This window comes from Arachis hypogaea, chromosome 2 (genome assembly GCF_003086295.3).
Source record: "Arachis hypogaea cultivar Tifrunner chromosome 2, arahy.Tifrunner.gnm2.J5K5, whole genome shotgun sequence".
NCBI lineage: Eukaryota > Viridiplantae > Streptophyta > Magnoliopsida > Fabales > Fabaceae > Arachis > Arachis hypogaea.
Genome location: NC_092037.1, coordinates 19,241,737 through 19,263,108, shown reverse-complemented (window position 1 = coordinate 19,263,108; position 21,372 = coordinate 19,241,737). Strand labels below are relative to the sequence as shown.

Sequence of the window (21,372 nt, the reverse complement as noted above, 5' to 3'; positions counted from 1 at the left end):
CTGAGATTTACAAGGTGACCATAGCTTGCTTCATACCAACAATCTCTGTGGGATCGACCCTTACTCGCGTAAGGTTTATTACTTGGACGACCCAGTACACTTGCTGGTTAGTTGAACGGAGTTGTGTCCACTCGTGCCAATTTCAAATTCCATAAAAGTACAACTTAAAAAATAGTGATCACAATTTCGTCCACCAAGTTTTTGGCGCCGTTGCCGGGGATTGTTCGAGTATGGACAACTGACGGTTCATCTTGTTGCTCAGATTAGGTAATTTTCTTTTCAAAAATCTTTTTCAAAATTTTTCTTTTCTTTTTCGTTTTTTTTCCAACTTTGTTTTCGAAAAAAAATCAATAAAAATCCAAAAAAATTAGAAAATCATAAAAATCAAAAAAATATTTTGTGTTTCTTGTTTGAGTCTTGTGTTAATTTTTAAGTTTGGTGTCAATTGCACGCTTTTAAAATTTTTCTTGCATTTTTTCGAAAATCTCATGCATTCATAGTGTTCTTCGTGATCTTCAAGTTGTTCTTGACAAGTCTTCTTGTTTGATCTTGATGATTTCTTGTTTTGTGTTGTTTGTTGTTTTTCATGTGCACTTTTGCATTCATATTTTCCATGCATTAAAGATTTCTAAGTTTGGTGTCTTGCATGTTTTCTTTGCATCAAAAATTTTTCAAAATTATGTTCTTGATGTTCATCATGATCTTCAAAGTGTTCTTGGTGTTCATCTTGACATTCATAGCATTCTTGCATGCATTCATTATTTTGATCTAAAAATTTCATGCATTGAGTATTTTTGTTGTTTTTCTCTCTCATAATTAAAAATTCAAAAATCAAAAAAATATCTTTTCCTTATTTTCCTCCAAATTTTCGAAATTTTGGGTTGACTTGGTCAAAAAATTTTAAAAATTAGTTGTTTCTTACAAGTCAAGTCAAAATTTCAATTTTGAAAAATCTTATCTTTTCAAAATCTTTTTCAAAAAATTTATATCTTTTCATTTTTTTTCTATTTTTCGAAAATTCCAAAAATCTTTTTCAAAATATTTTCAAAAATCTTTTTCTTATCTTTACATCTAATTTTCGAAAATTAGCTAACAATTAATGTGATTGGTTCAAAAATTTGAAGTTTGCTACTTTCTTGTTAAGAAAAGTTCAATCTTTAAGTTCTAGAATCTTATCTTGTAATTTCTTGTTAGTTAAGTATTTTTAAAAATTAAATCTTTTTCAAAATATCTTTTTCTTAAAAATCTTATTTTTTATTTATTTTATTTTATTTTTTTATCTTATCTTTTTCAAAAATTTTATCTTTTTCAAAATTTGATTTCAAAATATCTTATCTAACCACCTATCTTCTTATCTTTTCAAAATTTGATTTCAAATCTTTTTCAATCAACTAACTAACTTTTTGTTTGTTTCTTATCTTTTTCAAAACCACCTAACCACTTCTCCCTCTCTAATTTTCGAAAATACTTCTCCCTTTTTCAAAAATTCTTTTTAATTGTTTTAAATTTTAATTTTACTCTTATTTTGTCTTTGATTGTCGAAAATCACTAACCTTTTTCAAAACTATTTTCGAAATTTCCCCCTCTTTTCTTCTTCTATTTAATTATTTAATTACTAACACTTCTCTTCACCTCTCTTCATCTAAAAATCCAAACTCATTATATCCCTTGTGTTTGGATTCTTCTCCCCTTTCTTCTTCTACTAACATAAGGGAATCTCTATACTGTGACATAGAGGATTCCTCTTTCTTTTCTTGTTTTCTTCTCTTTCATATGAGCAGGAACAGGAAAAAAGGCACTCTTGTTGAAATTGATCCAGAACCTGAAAGGACTCTGAAGAGAAAACAAAGAGAAGCTAAATTACAACAATCCAGAAATAACCTTTCAGAAATTTTTGAACAAGAGAAGGAGATGGCAGCCGAAAATAATAATAATAATGCAAGGAGAATGTTTGGTGACTTCACAAAGCCAACGTCCAAGTTTGATGGAAGAAGCATCTCCATTCCTGCCATTGGAGCCAATAACTTTGAGCTTAAGCCTCAACTAGTTACTTTAATGCAACAAAACTGCAAGTTTTATGGACTTCCATCTGAAGATCCTTATCAGTTTTTAACTGAGTTCTTGCAGATCTGTGAGACTGTAAAGACGAATGGAGTTGATCCTGAAGTCTACAGACTCATACTTTTCCCTTTTGCTGTAAGAGACAGAGCTAGAATATGGTTGGATTCACAACCTAAGGATAGCCTGGACTCCTGGGATAAGCTGGTCACTGCCTTCTTAGATAAATTCTTTCCTCCTCAAAAGCTGAGCAAGCTGAGAGTGGATGTTCAAACCTTCAAACAAAAAGATGGTGAATCCCTCTATGAAGCTTGGGAAAGATACAAGCAGTTGACTAAAAGATGTCCATCTGACATGTTTTCAGAATGGACCCTATTAGATATATTCTATTATGGTCTCTCTGAATTTTCGAAAATGTCATTGGACCATTCTGCAGGTGGATCTATTCACCTGAAGAAAACGTCTGAAGAGGCTCAAGAACTCATTGACATGGTTGCAAACAGCTAATTTATGTACACCTCTGAGAGGAATTCTGTGAATAATGGGATACCTTAGAAGAAGGGAATTCTTGAAATAGATGCTCTGAATGCCATATTGGCTCAGAACAAAGTGTTGACTCAACAGGTCAACATGATCTCTCAAAATCTGAATGGATTGCAACATGCATCCAACAGCACTAGAGAGGCAGCTTCTGAAGAAGCTTATGATCCTGAGAACCCTGCCATGGCAGAGGTTAATTACATGGGTGAATCATATGGAAACACCTATAACCCATCATGGAGAAATCACCCAAATTTCTCCTGGAAGGATCAACAAAAGCCTCAACAAGGTTTCAACAATGGTGGACGCAATAGGCTGAGCAATAGCAAGCCATATCCATCATCTTCTCAGCAACAAACAGAGAATTCTGAACATGTGGTAGAACATGTGGCTGCAAATCAAGAGATCCCTGAGATACCTCAGGGGATAAGTTGTCCTCCACACAAATATTGGAAGCAACTAAGGGTAGAAACACCAAAAATACTAGGAATCATTCAACAGAAGCAAGGAAGAGACATAGAGGAGCTCAAAGAGCACCATTCGACCTTCAAGAAGGCGCCACCCTCACTCAGGTGGACTCATTCCTTGTTCTTATTTCTTTCTGCTTTTCGGTTTTTAATATTGTGTTTATCTATGTTTTGTGTCTCTACTTCATGATCATTAGTATGTAACCATGCCTTAAAGCTATGAATAAAATCCATTAATCCTTCACCTCTCTTAAATGAAAAATATTTTTAATTCAAAAGAACAAGAAGTACATAAATTTCGAATTTAGCCTTGAATTTAATTTAATTATATTGATGTGGTGACAATACTTTTTGTTTTCTGAATGAATGATTGAACAGTGCATATGTCTTTTGATATTGTTGTTTATGAGTGTTAAAATTGTTGGCTCTTGAAAGAATGATGAACAAAGAGAAATGTTATTGATGATCTGAAAAATCATGAAATTGATTCTTGAAGCAAGAAAAAGCAGTGAAAAAGAAAGCTTGCGAAAAAAAAAAGAAAATGGCGAAAAAAAATAGAAAGAAAAAAAAAGAAAAAGCAAGCAGAAAAAGTCAATAGCCCTTAAAACCAAAAGGCAAGGGTAAAAAGGATCCAAGGCTTTGAGCATTAATGGATAGGAGGGCCCAAGGAAATAAAATCCAGGCCTAAGCGGCTAAATCAAGCTGTCCCTAACCATGTGCTTGTGTCATGAAGGTCCAAGTGAAAAGCTTGAGACTGAGTGGTTAAAGTCGTGATCCAAAGCAAAAGAGTGTGCTTAAGAGCTCTGGACACCTCTAACTGGGGACTCTAGCAAAGCTGAGTCACAATCTGAAAAGGTTCACCCAGTTATGTGTCTGTGGCATTTATGTATCCGGTGGTAATACTGGAAAACAAAATGCTTAGGGCCACGGCCAAGACTCATAAGTAGCTGTGTTCAAGAATCAAACATGCTTAACTAGGAAAGTCAATAACACTATCCCAAACTCTAAGTTCGTAAGAGACGCTAATCACTCTAAACTACAAAGGAAAAAGTGAGATGCCAAAACTGTTCAGAAGCAAAAAGCTACAAGTCCCGCTCATCTAATTAAATTAATATTCATTGATATTTTAGAATTTATAGTATATTCTCTTCTTTTTATCCTAATTGATTTTCAGTTGCTTGGGGACAAGCAACAATTTAAGTTTGGTGTTGTGATGAGCGGATAATTTATACGCTTTTTGGCATTGTTTTTAGGTAGTTTTTAGTAAGTTCAAGCTACTTTTAGGGATGTTTTCATTAGTTTTTATGTTAAATTCACATTTCTGGACTTTTCTATGAGTTTGTATGTTTTTCTGTGATTTCAGGTAAATTCTGGCTGAAATTGAGGGACTTGAGCAAAACTCTGAAAAAAAAGGCTGACAAAAGGACTGCTGATGCTGTTGGAATCTGACCTCCCTGCACTCGAAATGAATTTTCTGGAGCTACAGAACTCCAATTGGCGCACTCTTAACGGCGTTGGAAAGTAGACATCCAGAGCTTTCCAGCAATATATAATAGTTCATACTTTATTCGGAAATTGATGACGTAACTTGGCGTTGAACGCCAAGTACATGCTGCTATCTGGAGTTAAACGCCAGAAAAACGTCATGATCCGGAGTTGAACGCCCAAAACACGTCATAACTCGGAGTTCAACTCCAAGAGAAGCCTCAGCTCGTGAATTGATCAAGCTCAGCCTAAACATACACCAAGTGGGCCCCGGAAGTGGATTTATGCATCAATTACTTACTCATGTAAACCCTAGGAGCTAGTTTATTATAAATAGAACATTTAACTATTGTATTAGATGTCTTTTGACCACGTTTCATCTTTGGTCTCAGTTTTGCATTATTCTTCATCTTAGGAGGCCATTGATCATGTTTTAGGGGGCTGGCCATTCCGCCATGCCTGAACCCTTTACTAATGTATTTTCAACAGTGGAGTTTCTGCACACCATAGATTAGGGGTGTGGAGCTCTGCTGTACCTCAAGTTACAATACAATTACTATTACTTTTCATTCAATTCTCTCTTATTCTTATTCCAAGATATACGTTACACTTAACTTGATGAATGTGATGATTCGTGACACTCATCATCATTCTCACTTATGAACGCGCGTGACTGACAACCACTTCCGTTCTACCTTAGGCCGGACACATATCTCTTAGATTCCCCAACAGAATCTTCGTGGTATAAGCTAGATAGATGGCGGCATTCATGAGGATCCAGAAAGTCTAACCTTGTCTGTGGTATTCCGAGTAGGATCCTGGGAATCCGGAAAGTCTAACCTTGTCTGTGGTATTCCGAGTAGGATTCCGGTATTGAATGACTGTGACGAGCTTCAAACTCCTGAAGGCTGGGCGTTAGTGACAAACGCAAAAGAATCAATGGATTCTATTCCAACCTGATTGAGAACCGACAGATGATTAGCCGTGCTGTGACAGAGCATAGGAACGTTTTCACTGAGAGGACGGGATGTAGCCATCAACCAAGGGTGATGCCTCCAGACGATTAGCCGTGCAGTGACAGCGCATAGGATCATTTTCCCGAGAGGATTGAAAGTAGCCACCGCTGATGGTGAAGCCCTACATACAGCTTGCCATGGAAAGGAGTAGGAAGGATTGGATGACTATAATAGGAAAGTAGAGATTTAAGAGGAGCTCAGCATCTCCACACACTTATCTGAAATTCCCACTATTGATTTACATAAGTATTTCTATCCCTTTTATTTTCTTTTTGTTATTAATTATTCGAAACCCATAAACCTATTTTAATCTGCCTAACTGAGATTTACAAGGTGACCATAGCTTGCTTCATACCAACAATCTCTGTGGGATCGACCCTTACTCGCGTAAGGCTTATTACTTGGACGACCCAGTACACTTGCTGGTTAGTTGAACGGAGTTGTGTCCACTCGTGCCAATTTCAAATTCCATAAAAGTACAACTTAAAAAATAGTGATCACAATTTCGTCCACCACGAATCTTAGTGCTTATGTTTATCTATGTTTGTGTCTTGTGATCATTAGTGTCTTAGTATCTATGCCTTAAAGTTATGAATGTCCTATGAATCCATCACCTTTCTTGAATAAAAAAATTTGTTCTTAATTGAAAAAGAAAAGAATTGCATGAATTTTGAATTTTATAACAGTTTAATTATTTTGATGTGGTGGCAATATTTTTGTTCTCTGAATGTATGCTTAAACAGTGCATATGTCTTTTGAATTTGTGGTTCATGAATGTTGGCTCTTGAAAGAATGATGAAAAAGGAGAAATGTTACTGAGGATCTGAAAAATCATTAAAATGATTCTTGAAGCAAGAAAAAGTAGTGATTCAAAAAAAAAAGAGAGAAAACGAAAAAAAAAAAGAAAAAAAGAGAAAAAGAAAGAAAAAGAAAAAAATAAAGTTGTGATCCAAGGCAAAAAGAGTGTGCTTAAGAACCCTGGACACCTCTAATTGGGGACTCTAGCAAAGCTGAGTCACAATCTAAAAAGGTTCACCCAATTATGTGTCTGTGGCATGTATGTATCCGGTGGTAATACTGGAAGACAGAGTGCTTTGGGCCACAGCCAAGACTCAATAAGTAGCTATGTTCAAGAATCATCATACTTAACTAGGAGAATCAATGACACTATCTGGATTCTGAGTTCCTAAAGAAGCCAATCATTCTGAATTTCAAAGGATAGAGTGAGATGCCAAAACTATTCAGAGGCAAAAAGCTAAAAGCCATGCTCATCTAATTAATACTGATCTTCATAGATGTTTTTGGAATTCATTGTATATTCTCTTCTTTTTATCTTATTTGATTTTCAGTTTCTTGAGGACAAGCAACAATTTAAGTTTGGTGTTGTGATGAGCGGATAATTTGTACGCTTTTTGGCATTGTTTTTAGTATGTTTTTAGTATGATCTAGTTAGTTTTTAGTATATTTTTATTAGTTTTTAGTTAAAATTCACTTTTCTGAACTTTACTATGAGTTTGTGTGTTTTTCTGTGATTTCAGGTATTTTCTGGCTGAAATTGAGGGACCTGAGCAAAAATCTGATTCAGAAACTGAAAAGGACTGCAGATGCTGTTGGATTCTGACCTCCCTGCACTCGAAGTGGATTTTCTGGAGCTACAGAAGCCCAATTGGCGCGCTCTTAACGGCGTTGGAAAGTAGACATCCTGGGCTTTCCAGCAATATATAATAGTCCATACTTTGCCCAAGATTTGATGGCCCAAATCGGCGTTCAAAGTCACCCTCAAGATTTCCAGCGTTAAACGCCGGAACTGGCACCAAAATGGGAGTTAAACGCCCAAACTGGCACTAAAGCTGGCGTTTAACTCCAAGAAGAGTCTCTACACGAAAATGCTTCATTGCTCAGCCCAAGCACACACCAAGTGGGCCCGGAAGTGGATTTTTATGTCATTTGCTCATCTTTGTAAACCTTAGGCTACTAGTTCTCTATAAGTAGGACCTTTTACTATTGTATTAGAGAGCTTTTGATCATGTTTTTATGATTGAACCCTCTTTGGGAGGCTGGCCATTCGGCCATGCCTAGACCTTGTTCTTATGTATTTTCAACGGTGGAGTTTCTACACACCATAGATTAAGGTGTGGAGCTCTGCTGTACCTCGAGTATTAATGCAATTACTATTGTTCTTCTATTCAATTCCGCTTGTTCTTGTTCTAAGATATCACTTGTTCTTCAACTGGATGAATGTGATGATCCGTGACACTCATCATCATTCTCACCTATGAACGTGTGACTGACAACCACCTCCGTTCTACCTTCGATTGGGTGAATATCTCTTGGATTCCTGATACACGATGCATGGTTGATCGCCTGACAACCGAGTGCTCGCCTGACAACCGAGCCAGCCATTCCGTGAGATCAGAGTCTTCGTGGTATAGGCAAGAACTGATGGCGGCATTCAAGAGAATCCGGAAGGTCTAACCTTGTCTGTGGTATTCTGAGTAGGATTCAATGATTGAATGACTGTGACGTGCTTCAAACTCCTGAAGGCAGGGCGTTAGTGACAGACGCAAAAGAATCACTGGATTCTATTCCGGCCTGATCGAGAACCAACAGATGGATAGTCGTGCCGTGACAGGGTGCGTTGAACATTTCCACTGAGAGGATGGGAGGTAGCCACTGACAACGGTGAAAGCCTTGCTTAAGCTTGCCATAGAAAGGAGTAAGAAGGATTGGATGAAGACAGTAGGAAAGCAGAGAGACGGAAGGGAAGGCATCTTCATGCGCTTATCTGAAATTCCCACCAATGAATTACATAAGTATCTCTATCTTTATCTTTATGTTTTATTCGTATATCACCATATCCGTTTGAGTTTGCCTGACTAAGATTTACAAGATGACCATAGCTTGCTTCATACCAACAATCTCCATGGGATCGACCCTTACTCGCGTAAGGTTTATTACTTGGACGACCCAGTGCACTTGCTGGTTAGTTGTGCGAAGTTGTGTTTATGCCATGGTATTGAACACCACGTTTTTGGGGTTCATTACCGGGGATTATGAGAGTTGTGAAAAGTATTGTTCACAATTTCGCGCACCAAAAGCCAAGGCTGAAAAGAGTTGAAACTTGATTTCAAAGTGAAATGAATAGAGAAAATGATTTATGGCTTAAATGCCGATTTCATGAATTTGATGATTTTAAATGTGGAAGTGCTGTTTTGTTGTGAGCCAGAATGGCTGTGTATGATTATGAATATTGGCTGATTTTGGATTGAACCGTGAGCCAGAATGGCTGTGTATGCTATGAATATTGGCTGGTTCTGGACTGAACCGTGAGCCGGATGGCTGAGATGGATGTTGATCCACGGATGAGAATGAATGCATGTATATGCTGAATTATTGATAATTGTGATTTGCACTTCCACTATCTGAGATACGAGTTTCCCTGGGTAGTAGCAGTGGCTAGCCACCACGTGCTCCAGGTTGAGACTTGATACTCTGTTGACCCTATGTCGTAAGTGTGGCCGGGCACTGTGAAAGTCCCGGATGAGCTCGCCCCCGAAATATTCACCAGTGAGGGTGATGGATATGGATCATGTTTATGATCAAGTTTACGATGAGTATAACTCGAGTTGGGGATGCGCGACAGAGGGACAGTCCAATGGTTAGCTACCAGGACTTGTCGGGTTGGCTCTATAACCGACAGATGATATCATCAGCCACTAGGGACAGGCATGCATCATATGCATCTATGTGACATTGTTTGGGTATGCATATTGTACTTGGTTTGCCTATGTGATTAACTGCTAATTGTTCTACTTGCAATAACTGTTTGTTTGTGTTTGCATCTTCCTACTTGTGTTTGCATCTGGAACTCTGTTGGATTGTGGTGGATTGGTTGTGGTTGGATTGTTTGGGCCTAGGGTCGTGGTTAAATGAGATGGACCGATGGTTGATTTCGGTTTTGTGGTTCTGGTTTGGAATAAGATATGAAAGGTTATTTTGGTTCAGTATAGATAAACCTTTTTGAAATGCTTTGATGTTTTGAGAATTGAACAGTTCCTCTTTCAGAAAAGATTTCTGACTTTACTTTTATTGTAAACTGTTGTTTTTGAAAAGAGGCATAAGATGGTTATTAATCACTGGTACGGTTTATCTTCATGTATCCTATTACAGTAATTCCCCAAAACCCTCTACTGAGAACCCTTTCGAGGATGATGTTCTTACCCCCTACATTTTTCCCCTTTCAGGATTTGGGCGCAGAAGTTATGAAGAGTTTAATTATTTGTTATTGAGATGCTCTGTATTGCTTTAGATTATTATTTTTGTACCCTCGCCTTTATCTTGATATATTCTGTGAGAGGGATAGGAATTGTACTGGATAATGTTTGTAATATTATTTCTATATATATGTATGTATATATATATGGATGTACTCTTTATGAGTTTCTGTAAGTTGTATGGTATGTATGGACGTACGTTGTATGGCGAAAGTATTTTTGGGAATGGTATTGCGGTTTAAAGTTTTTAAACAGGCTCATATTTTAGTATTAAATAGTATAAGTGTCGTCGTAATGTCCGAGCTATCAGAGTTGCGCAGCCGGAAGCGTGAGCTTTGGTAGTTAGGGTGTTACACAATAGATGTTATCATAACTCTATCTTATATATATAAAGAAAAAAAAGGTATATTAATTATTAAAAAAGATTGTATGCTGACTGCTCCAGTGAAACCAAATTAAGGTCTTAATCTGTTTTTAGATAGAGACAAGATCAATATGATACTGAGTAGTATTGTTATGAAGGGATGGGCAATAAGGACATTGTACAAATATGAAGAGGGAAATGCAATGGCAACACTCATGTTGGAATATGTCACACCCCACAGGAAACATATGATTAGTAAAACCATGTTAGAGTTTTCTTAGTAAAAAGAAGAGAGGCACTGGGTACATGGGAATAGGCCTAAAACAGTATTTGCAACCCTCTTTCTCACCAAAAGTTACTACTTACTAAAATAAAGAACACAAGATACATGAGACAAAGCACTAACTTAGTAAGTGCAAACTCTCTATTCACCAAAAGTTACTACTTACTACTACTTGATAATTATATTTCTTCTTTTAGCTATGCTGCAACTTGGACAAATAACAAATATTATGTAAGATTCAAAGAAAGAAACATTAATAAATTCAAATCCACTAGTTTTCTCACTTGTATATCTTTAGCTTCCTTGGCTTTCTCACTGGTGTGCTCAATGAGGTTTGGATGTCTAGGAGTAGATGATAGTATATGTAGCAGATCTATTCAGCAAAAAGAGAGGAAATAAGTTGAACCTATCAATGAACTAGTAGCAAATTCAAACAACAATGGTAGATTTTGATTTTCAACTTTTCACCAGTTAATACATAGTTTAAAAGATGAAAAGTAACATTTAAGAAGTCAAGCAAGTAAACATACGCTTGCCTAAGCTCTGGATTTTTCCGCAGCATACTCTTGATAAGCCCTCGACTTGAAGAAGAAATATACATTGTCATTGTAAGTGAAATTCTATATCATCATTTAATTTTAATGAAAGGTAATATCCAATAAATTGAATGCTGCAGACATGCTTTATACAAATTAGAGAACTTCAATTCTAATCCAAAATAGCTTGAAGTCTGATTGTAGGATATCAGCAAAAGAGAATCAAAAGCATCATAGTTAAATAGAACACAAGTAAAAGAATGCAAAAGCATAATAGTTAAATTGAGTTGATTAAATTCAAGTTCAGCTAACAAAATTGTAATGAAACAAAATTATCTTTTTTTAGCTCTCAGTGGCATAATTGCAAATATCTGGCAGAGTAAAAGAATTGCAAGCAATTTTGGTTCTTGAAAAATAATGAAAAACAGCAAACACATGACTAGGTTATGTGCTCCAAAACTCAATCACCAATTCACCATCTAACCTTCATTTTCTCCCCTTAAATTTCAAACACCACAAACTCAAAAGCACTCACTCACTGTGAAAAATAACTTTTCAACTTGTGACCTTATGCAATCTTAACAACAATGTTAACTACCTAAGATCAGTGTCATCATCAAATCATCAGAAATTTGAAACATGTGCCTTGAAAAACCTTTCGGACAGAACCTGCAACAGGTGCCATATAAGGTGGAAAATGATAGGCCTCTTATTATACACATAACCCAGACACAAAGATTACAAGGTGGAAAAAGAATGTAAAAATCACATTCATTCATGATATATTTGCATAGAGGCATTGTGCACTGGTTCTTCATATACATGTATTTAACCAATTATGAAACTAATTCAACTATTAATCATTTGGAAAGCTATAACAAGGAAGATCTAGTCTAGCTTCCTGATGAGCGGATAATTTGTATACTTTTTGGCATTGTTTTTAGTATGTTTTTAGTATGATCTACTTAGTTTTTAGTATATTTTTATTAGTTTTTAGTTAAAATTCACATTTCTGGACTTTACTATGAGTTTGTGTGTTTTTCTGTGATTTCAGATATTTTCTGGCTGAAATTGAGGGACCTGAGCAAAAATCTGATTCGGAGACTAAAAAGGACTGCAGATGCTGTTGGATTCTGACCTCCCTGCACTCGAAGTGGATTTTCTGGAGCTACAGAAGCCCAATTGGCGCGCTCTCAACGGCGTTGGAAAGTAGACATCCTGGGCTTTCCAGAAATATATGATAGTCCATACTTTGCCCAATATTTGATGGCCCAAACCGGCGTTCAAAGTCACCCTCAGGAATCCCAGCGTTAAACGCTGGAACTGGCACCCAAATGGGAGTTAAACGCCCAAACTGGCACTAAAGCTGGCGTTTAACTCCAAGAAGAGTCTCTGCACGAAAAATGCTTCAATGCTCAGCCCAAGCACACACCAAGTGGGCCCGGAAGTGGATTTTTATGTCTTTCACTCATCTCTGTACACCCTAGGCTACTAGTTTTCTATAAGTAGGACCTTTTATTATTGTATTTTCATCTTTTGATCACTTTAGATCTCTAGATCGGGACTTTGGTTGCTATCTTCATTTTTATGCTATCTTAGATCACTGGGAGGCTGGCCATTCGGCCATGCCTAGACCTTATGCTTATGTATTTTCAACGGTGGAGCTTCTACACACCATAGATTAAGGTGTGGAGCTCTGCTGTACCTCGAGTATTAATGCAATTACTATTGTTCTTCCATTCAATTCCGCTTGTTCTTGTTCTAAGATATCACTTGTTCTTCAACTTGATGAATGTGATGATCCGTGACACTCATCATCATTCTCACCCATGAACAAGGTGACTGACAACCACTCTTGTTCTACAAGCGATCAAGGCTCTAGTGAATATCTCTTGGATTCCTGATTGCACGATGCATGGTTGATCGCCTGACAACCGAGTGCTCGTCTGACAAACGAGCCAACCATTCCGTGAGATCAGAGTCTTCGTGGTATAGGCGAGAACTGATGGCAGCATTCAAGAGAATCCGGAAGGTCTAACCTTGTCTGTGGTATTCTGAGTAGGATTCAATGACTGAATGACTGTGACGTGCTTCAAACTCCTGAAGGCGGGGCGTTAGTGACAGATGCAAAAGAATCACTGGATTCTATTTCGGCCTGATTGAGAACCGACAGATGAATTCCGCTATGCTGTGACAGAGCATATGCAATCGCTTTCACTGAGAGGATGGGAGGTAGCCACTGACAACGGTGAAACCCTTGCTTAAGCTTGCCATGGAAAGGAGTAAGAAGGATTGGATGAAGACAGTAGGAAAGCAGAGAGACGGAAGGGAAGGCATCTTCATGCGCTTATCTGAAGTTCCTACCAATGAATTACATAAGTATCTCTATCTTTACCTTTGTGTTATTTTCGTTCATCACCCATATACATTTGAGTTTGCCTGACTAAGATTTACAAGATAACCATAGCTTGCTTCAATACTAACAATCTCCGTGGGATCGACCCTTACTCGCGTAAGGTTTATTACTTGGACGACCCAGTGCACTTGCTGGTTAGTTGTGCGAAGTTGTGTAATGCCATGGTATTGAGCTACCAAGTTTTTGGGGTTCATGACCGGGGATTATGAGAGTTGTGAAAAAGTATTGTTCACATTTTCGCGCACCAAGTTTTTGGCGCCGTTGCCGGGGATTGTTCAAGTTTTGAGCAAGCTTTTGGTAACATCAGTGCCAAGATCCGGCAACAACACCAATTTTTTGGCGTTATTGCCAGGGATTGTTCAAGTTTGGACAACTGACGGTTCATCTTGTTGCTTAGATTAGGTATTTATTTTTTTTCGAAATTCCTAAAGATGAATTCTAGAGTTTCATGATGATTTGTTGAAGTCTGGCTGGCTGAGAAGCCATGTCTAATCTCATTGGACCGAGGTTTCAACTTATCATCACAAGAGCTTGTTGATTTCTATCAATCTTGCTTTTGGAGCAGTGATCTGCTAAGTCTTGGCTGGCCTCTGGCCATGTCTAGTGTTTTGGACCGAAGCTTTCTTTGAAAGCTTGGCTGGCTGTGAAGCCATGTCTAATTCCTGGACCGGAGTCTTAGACTAACATTGCACTGATTCCTGGACTTCTCATTAAGAATTTTGATATCTTTTTCCACTTAATTTTCGAAAAACACAAAAAAATTTACAAAATCATAAAATCCAAAAATTTCTTGTTTGAGTCTAGTGTCTCATCTTAAGTTTGGTGTCAATTGCATGCATTCATTCATGTATCTTGGTGATCTTCAAGATGTTCTTGATGATTTACTTGCTCTAATCTTTGAATTCTATTGACTTGAGTGTCTTGTGTGTCTCATTTGCATTTTCATTTTGTTAATGTCAGTAGTATACAAACTGCTAAGTTTGGTGTCTTGCATGCACTGTTATTTGATTCTTGTTGCATTTTGATTTTTCCTTATTATTAAAAATCCAAAAATATTTTTAATTTGTGTCTTCTCAAGTCAATAATACAGAGAATTGAAGATTCAAAACATACAGCAGAGAAATTGCACAGAAAAAGTTGGGCGTTCAAAACGCCCAGTGAAGAAGGACAGATTGGCGTTTAAACGCCAGCCAGGATACCAGGTTGGGCGTTTAACGCCCAAAAGGGTTGTATTTTGGGCGTTAAACGCCAGAATGTGCACCATTCTGGGCGTTTAACGCCAGGATGGCTAGAAGGGAAGATTTTGTTTTCAAATCAAATTTTTTTTAAGTTTTCAAAATCTTTTCAAAATCAAATCTTTTTCAAATCAATTTTTCAATCAAATCCTTTTCAAAATCAATTTCTTTCCATTTTTTAGATACTTACTATCAATTAATGATTTGATTCAACATTTCAAGTATGTTACCTTTTCTGTTGAGAAAGGTTTAATGTTTGAATCATATCTTTTCTTGTTAGTCAAGTTTTTAATTTTCAAATCAAATCTTTTTTTAAAATGTTTTCAAATCATATCTTCTCAATCACATTTTTTTTAAAATCAATCATATCTTCTTAAACACATCTTTTTCAAAATAGTTTTCAATCAAATCTTTGTGATTTCTAATTTCAAAATCTTTTCCAAAAATCACTTGATTTCTTTTCCATCTTCATTTTCGAAAATTAAGTAATGTTTTTCAAAATATTTTTCAAAATTTCTCACTTAATTTTCGAAAATCACTTCCCTCCTTCTCACATCCTTCTATTTATGGACTAACACTATCCCTTAATGCAAAATTCGAACTTCATCTCCTTTGTTAAGTTCGAATTTTCTACTTCTGTCTTCTACTCTTCTTTTCCTCTGACACCTAGAGGAATCTCTATACTGTGACATAGAGGATTCCACACTTTCTTGTTCTCTTCTCTTTCTTATGAGCAGGAGCAAAGACAAAGGCATTCTTGTTGAGGCTGATCCTGAACCTGAAAGGACCTTGAAGAGAAAGCTAAGAGAAGCCAAAGCACAACTCTCTTTAGAGCACCTGACCGAATTCTTCAAGGAAGAAGAACACATGGCAGCTGAAAACAACAACAATGCCAACAATGCAAGGAAGGTGCTGGGTGACTTTACTGCACCTACTCCCAACTTCTATGGGAGAAGCATCTCTATCCCTGCCATTGGAGCAAACAACTTTGAGCTTAAGCCTCAATTAGTTTCTCTAATGCAACAGAATTGCAAGTTCCATGGACTTCCATTGGAAGATCCTCATCAGTTTCTAGCTGAGTTCTTGCAAATCTGTGACACAGTCAAGACTAATGGGGTTGACCCTGAGGTCTACAGACTTATGCTATTCCCTTTTGCTGTAAGAGACAGAGCTAGAACATGGTTGGACTCTCAACCTAAAGAAAGCCTGGACTCTTGGGAAAAGCTAGTCAATGCCTTCTTGGCAAAGTTCTTTCCACCTCAAAAATTGAGTAAGCTTAGAGTGGAAGTCCAAACCTTCAGACAGAAGGAAGGAGAATCCCTCTACGAAGCTTGGGAAAGATACAAACAATTAATCAGAAAGTGTCCCTCTGACATGCTTTCTGAATGGAGCATCATAGGTATTTTCTATGATGGTCTCTCTGAACTGTCCAAGATGTCTTTGGATAGCTCTTCTGGAGGATCTCTTCATCTGAAGAAGACGCCTACTGAGGCTCAAGAACTGATTGAAATGGTTGCAAATAACCAATTCATGTACACTTCTGAAAGAAATCCTGTGAACAATGGGACTAGTCAGAAGAAAGGAGTTCTTGAGATTGATACTCTGAATGCCATATTGGCTCAGAACAAAATATTGACTCAACAAGTCAATATGATTTCTCAAAGTCTGTCTGGAATTCAAAATGCACCAAGCAGTACTAAGGAAGCTTCATCTGAGGAAGAAGCTTATGATCCTGAGAACCCTTCAATAGAAGAGGTGAATTACATGGGAGAACCCTATGGAAACACCTATAATCCTTCATGGAAGAATCATCCAAATCTTTCATGGAAGGATCAACAGAGACCTCAACAAGGTTTCAATAACAATAATGGTGGAAGAAACAGGTTTAGCAATAGCAAGCTTTTTCCATCATCTTCTCAGCAACAGACAGAGAGTTCTAAGCAGAATACCTCTGACTTAGCAACCATGGTCTCTGATCTAATCAAAACCACTCAAAGTTTCATGACTGAAACTAGGTCCTCCATTAGAAATTTGGAAGGGCAAGTGGGTCAGCTGAGCAAGAAAATTACTCAACTCCCTCCTAGTACTCTCCCAAGCAATACAGAAGAAAATCCAAAAGGAGAGTGCAAAGCCATCAACTTGGCCGAATCCTGGGAGGAAGAAGAGGCAGTGAACGCCACTGAGGAAGACCTCACTGGACGTCCACTGGCCCCCAATGAGTTCCCCAATGAGGAACCTTGGGAATTTGAGGCTCAAACTGAGACCATAGAGATTCCATTGGACTTACTTCTGCCATTCATGAGCTCTGATGAGTATTCTTCCTCTGAAGAGGATGAGTATGTCATTGAAGAGCAAGTTGCCAAATACCTTGGAGCAATCATGAAGCTAAATGACAAGTTATTTGGAAATGAGACTTGGGAGGATGAACCCCCTTTGCTCACCAAAGAACTGGATGACTTGTCTAGGCAGAAACTACCTCAAAAGAGACAGGACCCTGGGAAGTTTTCTATACCTTGTACCATAGGCACCATGACCTTCAAGAAGGCCTTGTGTGACTTAGGGTCAAGTGTAAACCTCATGCCCCTCTCTGTAATGGAGAAATTAGGGATCTTTGAGGTGCAAGCTGCAAAAATCTCACTAGAGATGGCAGACAATTCACGAAAACAAGCCTATGGACTTGTAGAGGATGTTCTGGTAAAAGTTGAAGACCATTACATCCCTACTGATTTCATAGTCCTAGAGACTGGGAAGTGCATGGATGAATCCATCATCCTTGGCAGACCCTTCCTAGCCACAGCAAAGGCTGTGATTGATGTTGATAGAGGAGAGTTGATCATTCAAGTGAATGAAGAATCCTTGGTGTTTAAGGCCCAAGGATATCCCTCTGTCATCATGGAGAGGAAGCATGAAGAGCTTCTCTCAAAACAGAGCCAAACTGAGCCCCCACAGTCAAACTCTAAGTTTGGTGTTGGGAGGCCACAACCAAACTCTAAGTTTGGTGTTGGGAGGCCACAACCAAACTCTAAGTTTGGTGTTGAACCCCCACATTCAAACTCTAAGTTTGGTTTTGGGAGGTTCCAACACGGTTCTGAGCATTTCTGAGGCTCCATGAGAGTCCTCTGTCAAGCTAATGACATTAAAGAAGCGCTTGTTGGGAGGCAACCCAATGTTTTATAATTAACTATTTTCTTTTGTTATTTTATGTCTTTTGTAGGTTGATGATCATAAGAAGTCACAAAATTCATGAAAAAAGCAAAAACAGAATGAAAAACAGGAAGAAAAACAGCACACCCTGGAGGACGCACCCACTGGCGTTTAAACGCCAGTGAGGTTAGCTGGTGGGCGTTTAACGCCCAGTCTGGCACCATTCTGGGCGTTTAACGCCAGAAAGGGGCACCAGACTGGCGTTAAACGCCAGAAAGGGGCAAGATGCTGGCGTTAAACGCCAGAAATGGGCACCAGCCCGGCGTTTAACGCCAGAAATGGCCCAAAAACGTGATTTTGAGTGCCATTTGGTGCAGGGATGACTTTTCCTTGACACCTAAGGATCTGTGGACCCCACAGGATCCCCACTGTTCCGAGGGTTTGCCTAAAACGTGTAGCTCGGTCGTCCGGAGAGGCCCGAGGTGGAGGTCCGGTGACCTGAGCTAGGTATGCAGAACGGTTGGTGGTTGTACCTGCAATGACACTCCGATGCTTAAGTTAGCATGGGTCCAAGCAGATATATGTAGATCTGGAATGAATGCCATACCTGGGTGCTCCAGTGTATTTATAGTAGTTGGCAGTGATCTTCCCTGGATAAGATATTCTTATCTTATCTTATCTTTGGGAGTTTATCTCTATCTTTGTGGAACCGCCTTTTCCAGGCCTTTTCGGCCTTTAGGTTTGGGCTGCGTTCCTTTTGATGGGCCTTCCTTGCTCTTTGTCCGAGGTCCGACCTTTAGGTGTGAGCTTTAGGACAAGGTCGGACCTCTTGCGGATTTACCGAGTTGGAGGACCCCGGTCAGGGTATGAACAGTGCCCCTGCCCGAGTTCGTCCTTTTTTGGGAGGTCGTGCTCGGGCATAGTAGTCTGTTTTTCAAAATTTAAAATGGCCGTTCCTGCATTTATTGCATTTTACCATTTTTCCTCGATTTCCGTTCGGGCTCTGTGAAGGCTTTATTTATTGCTCCTTTTCTCCTTTCTGCGTTTGTTCTTTTTATGCCTTCACAAGCGCCGCTTCTTCTTTCCCTTTGTTTTGCTTTCCAGAATCTTTCTTTGTGTGTCTTTTTAAATTTCCGGCGTTTCCTTTGTGCCGTCGTTTTGTTCTACTTGCTTCGGAGCTCTTTGCCTTCGCTTCTTCTTCCAGGTTTGTTTCCGTGTTTCTCTTTTTTCCTGTGATCATACGCTTCTACTCTTTGTGTGGCTCTTGTTTATTTCTTTTTCTTTATGCCTGGGTTGCCCCAAAAGAGGTGCTGCCATTGCTGTTGTTTTTATATGGGGGGGGGCTCTTTTTTGTTCCCTGGTGTCTTTGTTCTGTGTTGCCCCACTTCTTCGTGAGGTCTTTGTTTCTTGCTTTGCTGAATGGGTTTTCGTGCTCGTCCTCTTTATGTGATTTTTTGCTTGCTGTTGTATTCTTCTTTGTAGGTAAGAATTTTATGTCTCGAAAGGTTCTTCAAGCGATGTCGACTAAAGTTCCATGTGGTCTTGATTGGGTAGACCCTCTTCCTCTAAGAGTCCCTACCGTGGTAGATTCTGAGTACTTAGTTAGGTTCCGTAGGCATTGTAGCATATGTGAAAATAGAGAGTCTGAGAGGGATTGTGAACTAGTAGCCCCGGATCCCGAGGAGAGAGTGTGCTTTCCGCCCCTAGATAGTTCCGAGAAGCTTTTCTTTTATGCTTATGATTGTTTTTTCTCTAAGCTGGGCGTCCGACTTCCCTTTACCGGTCTGGAGTCCGAGGTGTTATGGTCTTGTAATCTTGCTCCTACGCAGCTCCATCCAAATTCTTGGGCCTTTTTAAAGCTTTTTCAACTTTTGTGTCAGTTCTTGGGCGTTGCTCCCTCTATTTCTCTTTTTTCCTACTTGTTTGTGTTGACGAAGCCAGGGTCGGGTGGAGGGAAGGTATCTTGGGTTTCCTTTAGGGCTAACCAGGGAAGGAAGTTTTGCACCCTGTATGATGAGTCCTTTCATGATTTTAAGAACTTCTATTTCAAGGTCCGGGCTACTGGAGATGTCCAACCCTTCTTTTTAGATGAGAGTGGGGAGCCTTCTTTTCCTCTTTGTTGGCAGGAGAAAGTAGTGTCTACTAAGTATACCCTTGAGAGTCTAGATGAGGTGGAGCAGGCCTTTGTGGGTGTGGTAAGCGGTTTATGGGGTCGGGCACCTCACTTGGACACGAAGAAAATGTTGGGGGATCCAAGCCTTCTCCGTTCCGAGTTAGGTAGTTCCCGACCCTCCGAGATTATCTTTTTTAGTATTTTGGCTTTGCTTGTTTTTGTTTTGGTGGAATTTCTGTTTTGGTGATCCTTTTCTTTTATTTTTGCAGAGATGTCTTCTCAGGCGGATTCCATGAAGTACCTTCGTCGGACAAAGAAGTCCGTGGCTGCTCGAAATATCGAGGCTGGGGAGGCTTCTTCCCGATCTTCTCCGAAGAAGACTACTGTGGGTGTCACTACTCGGTCGAAGACTATTCCGACTCCCCAGTTTCGACCTATAAATCAGGGTCCTCCAACCTCTGGACCTGGTAACTCTTCTCCTCCTTCGTCCTCGGGCCCTCCTCCTAAAAAGCAGAAGACCTCTCAAGCGTTTGTGGGCTTTAATGATAAGGATTTTGATGCTCTTGGTTGGTTTGAACAGCATGTCCTCCCTCAGACTTTTATTTCTACTGATGATGTGTCTATTGAGCACCATTTTCAGTATATGGCGCGGAGCTGTGTCCGGATGGCTAGTCTTCATGCCGCTATTGCCCGAGAGTTCAAGAAATCCCCCATTGGTACGACCAGTTCCCGACTTGAGAAAGCTCAGTCTGAGTTCGAGAGGATTAGTGAACTGAAGGCTGCTAGGATTGTTGAGCTGGAGGCGTCTTTGGAGAAGGAGAAAGCTAAAGCTACCGCGGCTGTGGCGGCAGCGAATGCATCCGAGGAGATGGCGAAGGCGGCGAAGGAGAGTTATACTCGGACATATGTCGAGCTTGTGGAGACAAAGGAGAGGTTGCAATCCGCTCAAGATGATTTTTACGAGTTAGAAGGACATGTGGCTAAGGGTATGGATGCTATGTTTAAAAATTTGAAAGCTCAGGTCCGGGTTCTTGCTCCTGACCTGGATCTGAGTTTATTCAGTATGGAAAATGTTGTCGTGGAGGGAAAGATTGTTCCTGCTCCCAATGAGGATGAGGTTCCGGTGTCTGACCCCAAAGTTCCAGTTGCGAACCCGACCTTACCTTTGGCTAGGGAGGAGTCTGGTGTGGAGGTTTTAAACCGAGATGACGGTGCTGTCAAGGCTGTCCCGATTTCTGTGGTTCTTCCTCCGCAGCCTTCTACCGATGTGGAGTCCGGAAAGGATCTTGATTCCCTGTAATCCTTTGTCTTTTGGTTGTTTGCCCGGCCTGTGGGCTCTTTTTTGGATGGTTTTTACTACCTGTTAATGCTTTGAACACCTTTTTGCTATTAGCTACTTGTAGTAACTTTTTAGCTTATTATGTGGTGTTTGTTCGCGTTT

At 39.2% G+C, this 21,372-nt stretch overlaps 1 non-coding gene across 1 annotated transcript; it reads right to left on the bottom strand.

The window, feature by feature from the left end:
* Positions 1-2,310: 2,310 nt before the first annotated feature.
* Positions 2,311-2,414, bottom strand: LOC112762879 (small nucleolar RNA R71). The gene has a single exon (XR_003182779.1). It is a non-coding gene; the product is annotated as a small nucleolar RNA R71 (small nucleolar RNA).
* Between the last annotated feature and the right edge of the window lie 18,958 nt (positions 2,415-21,372).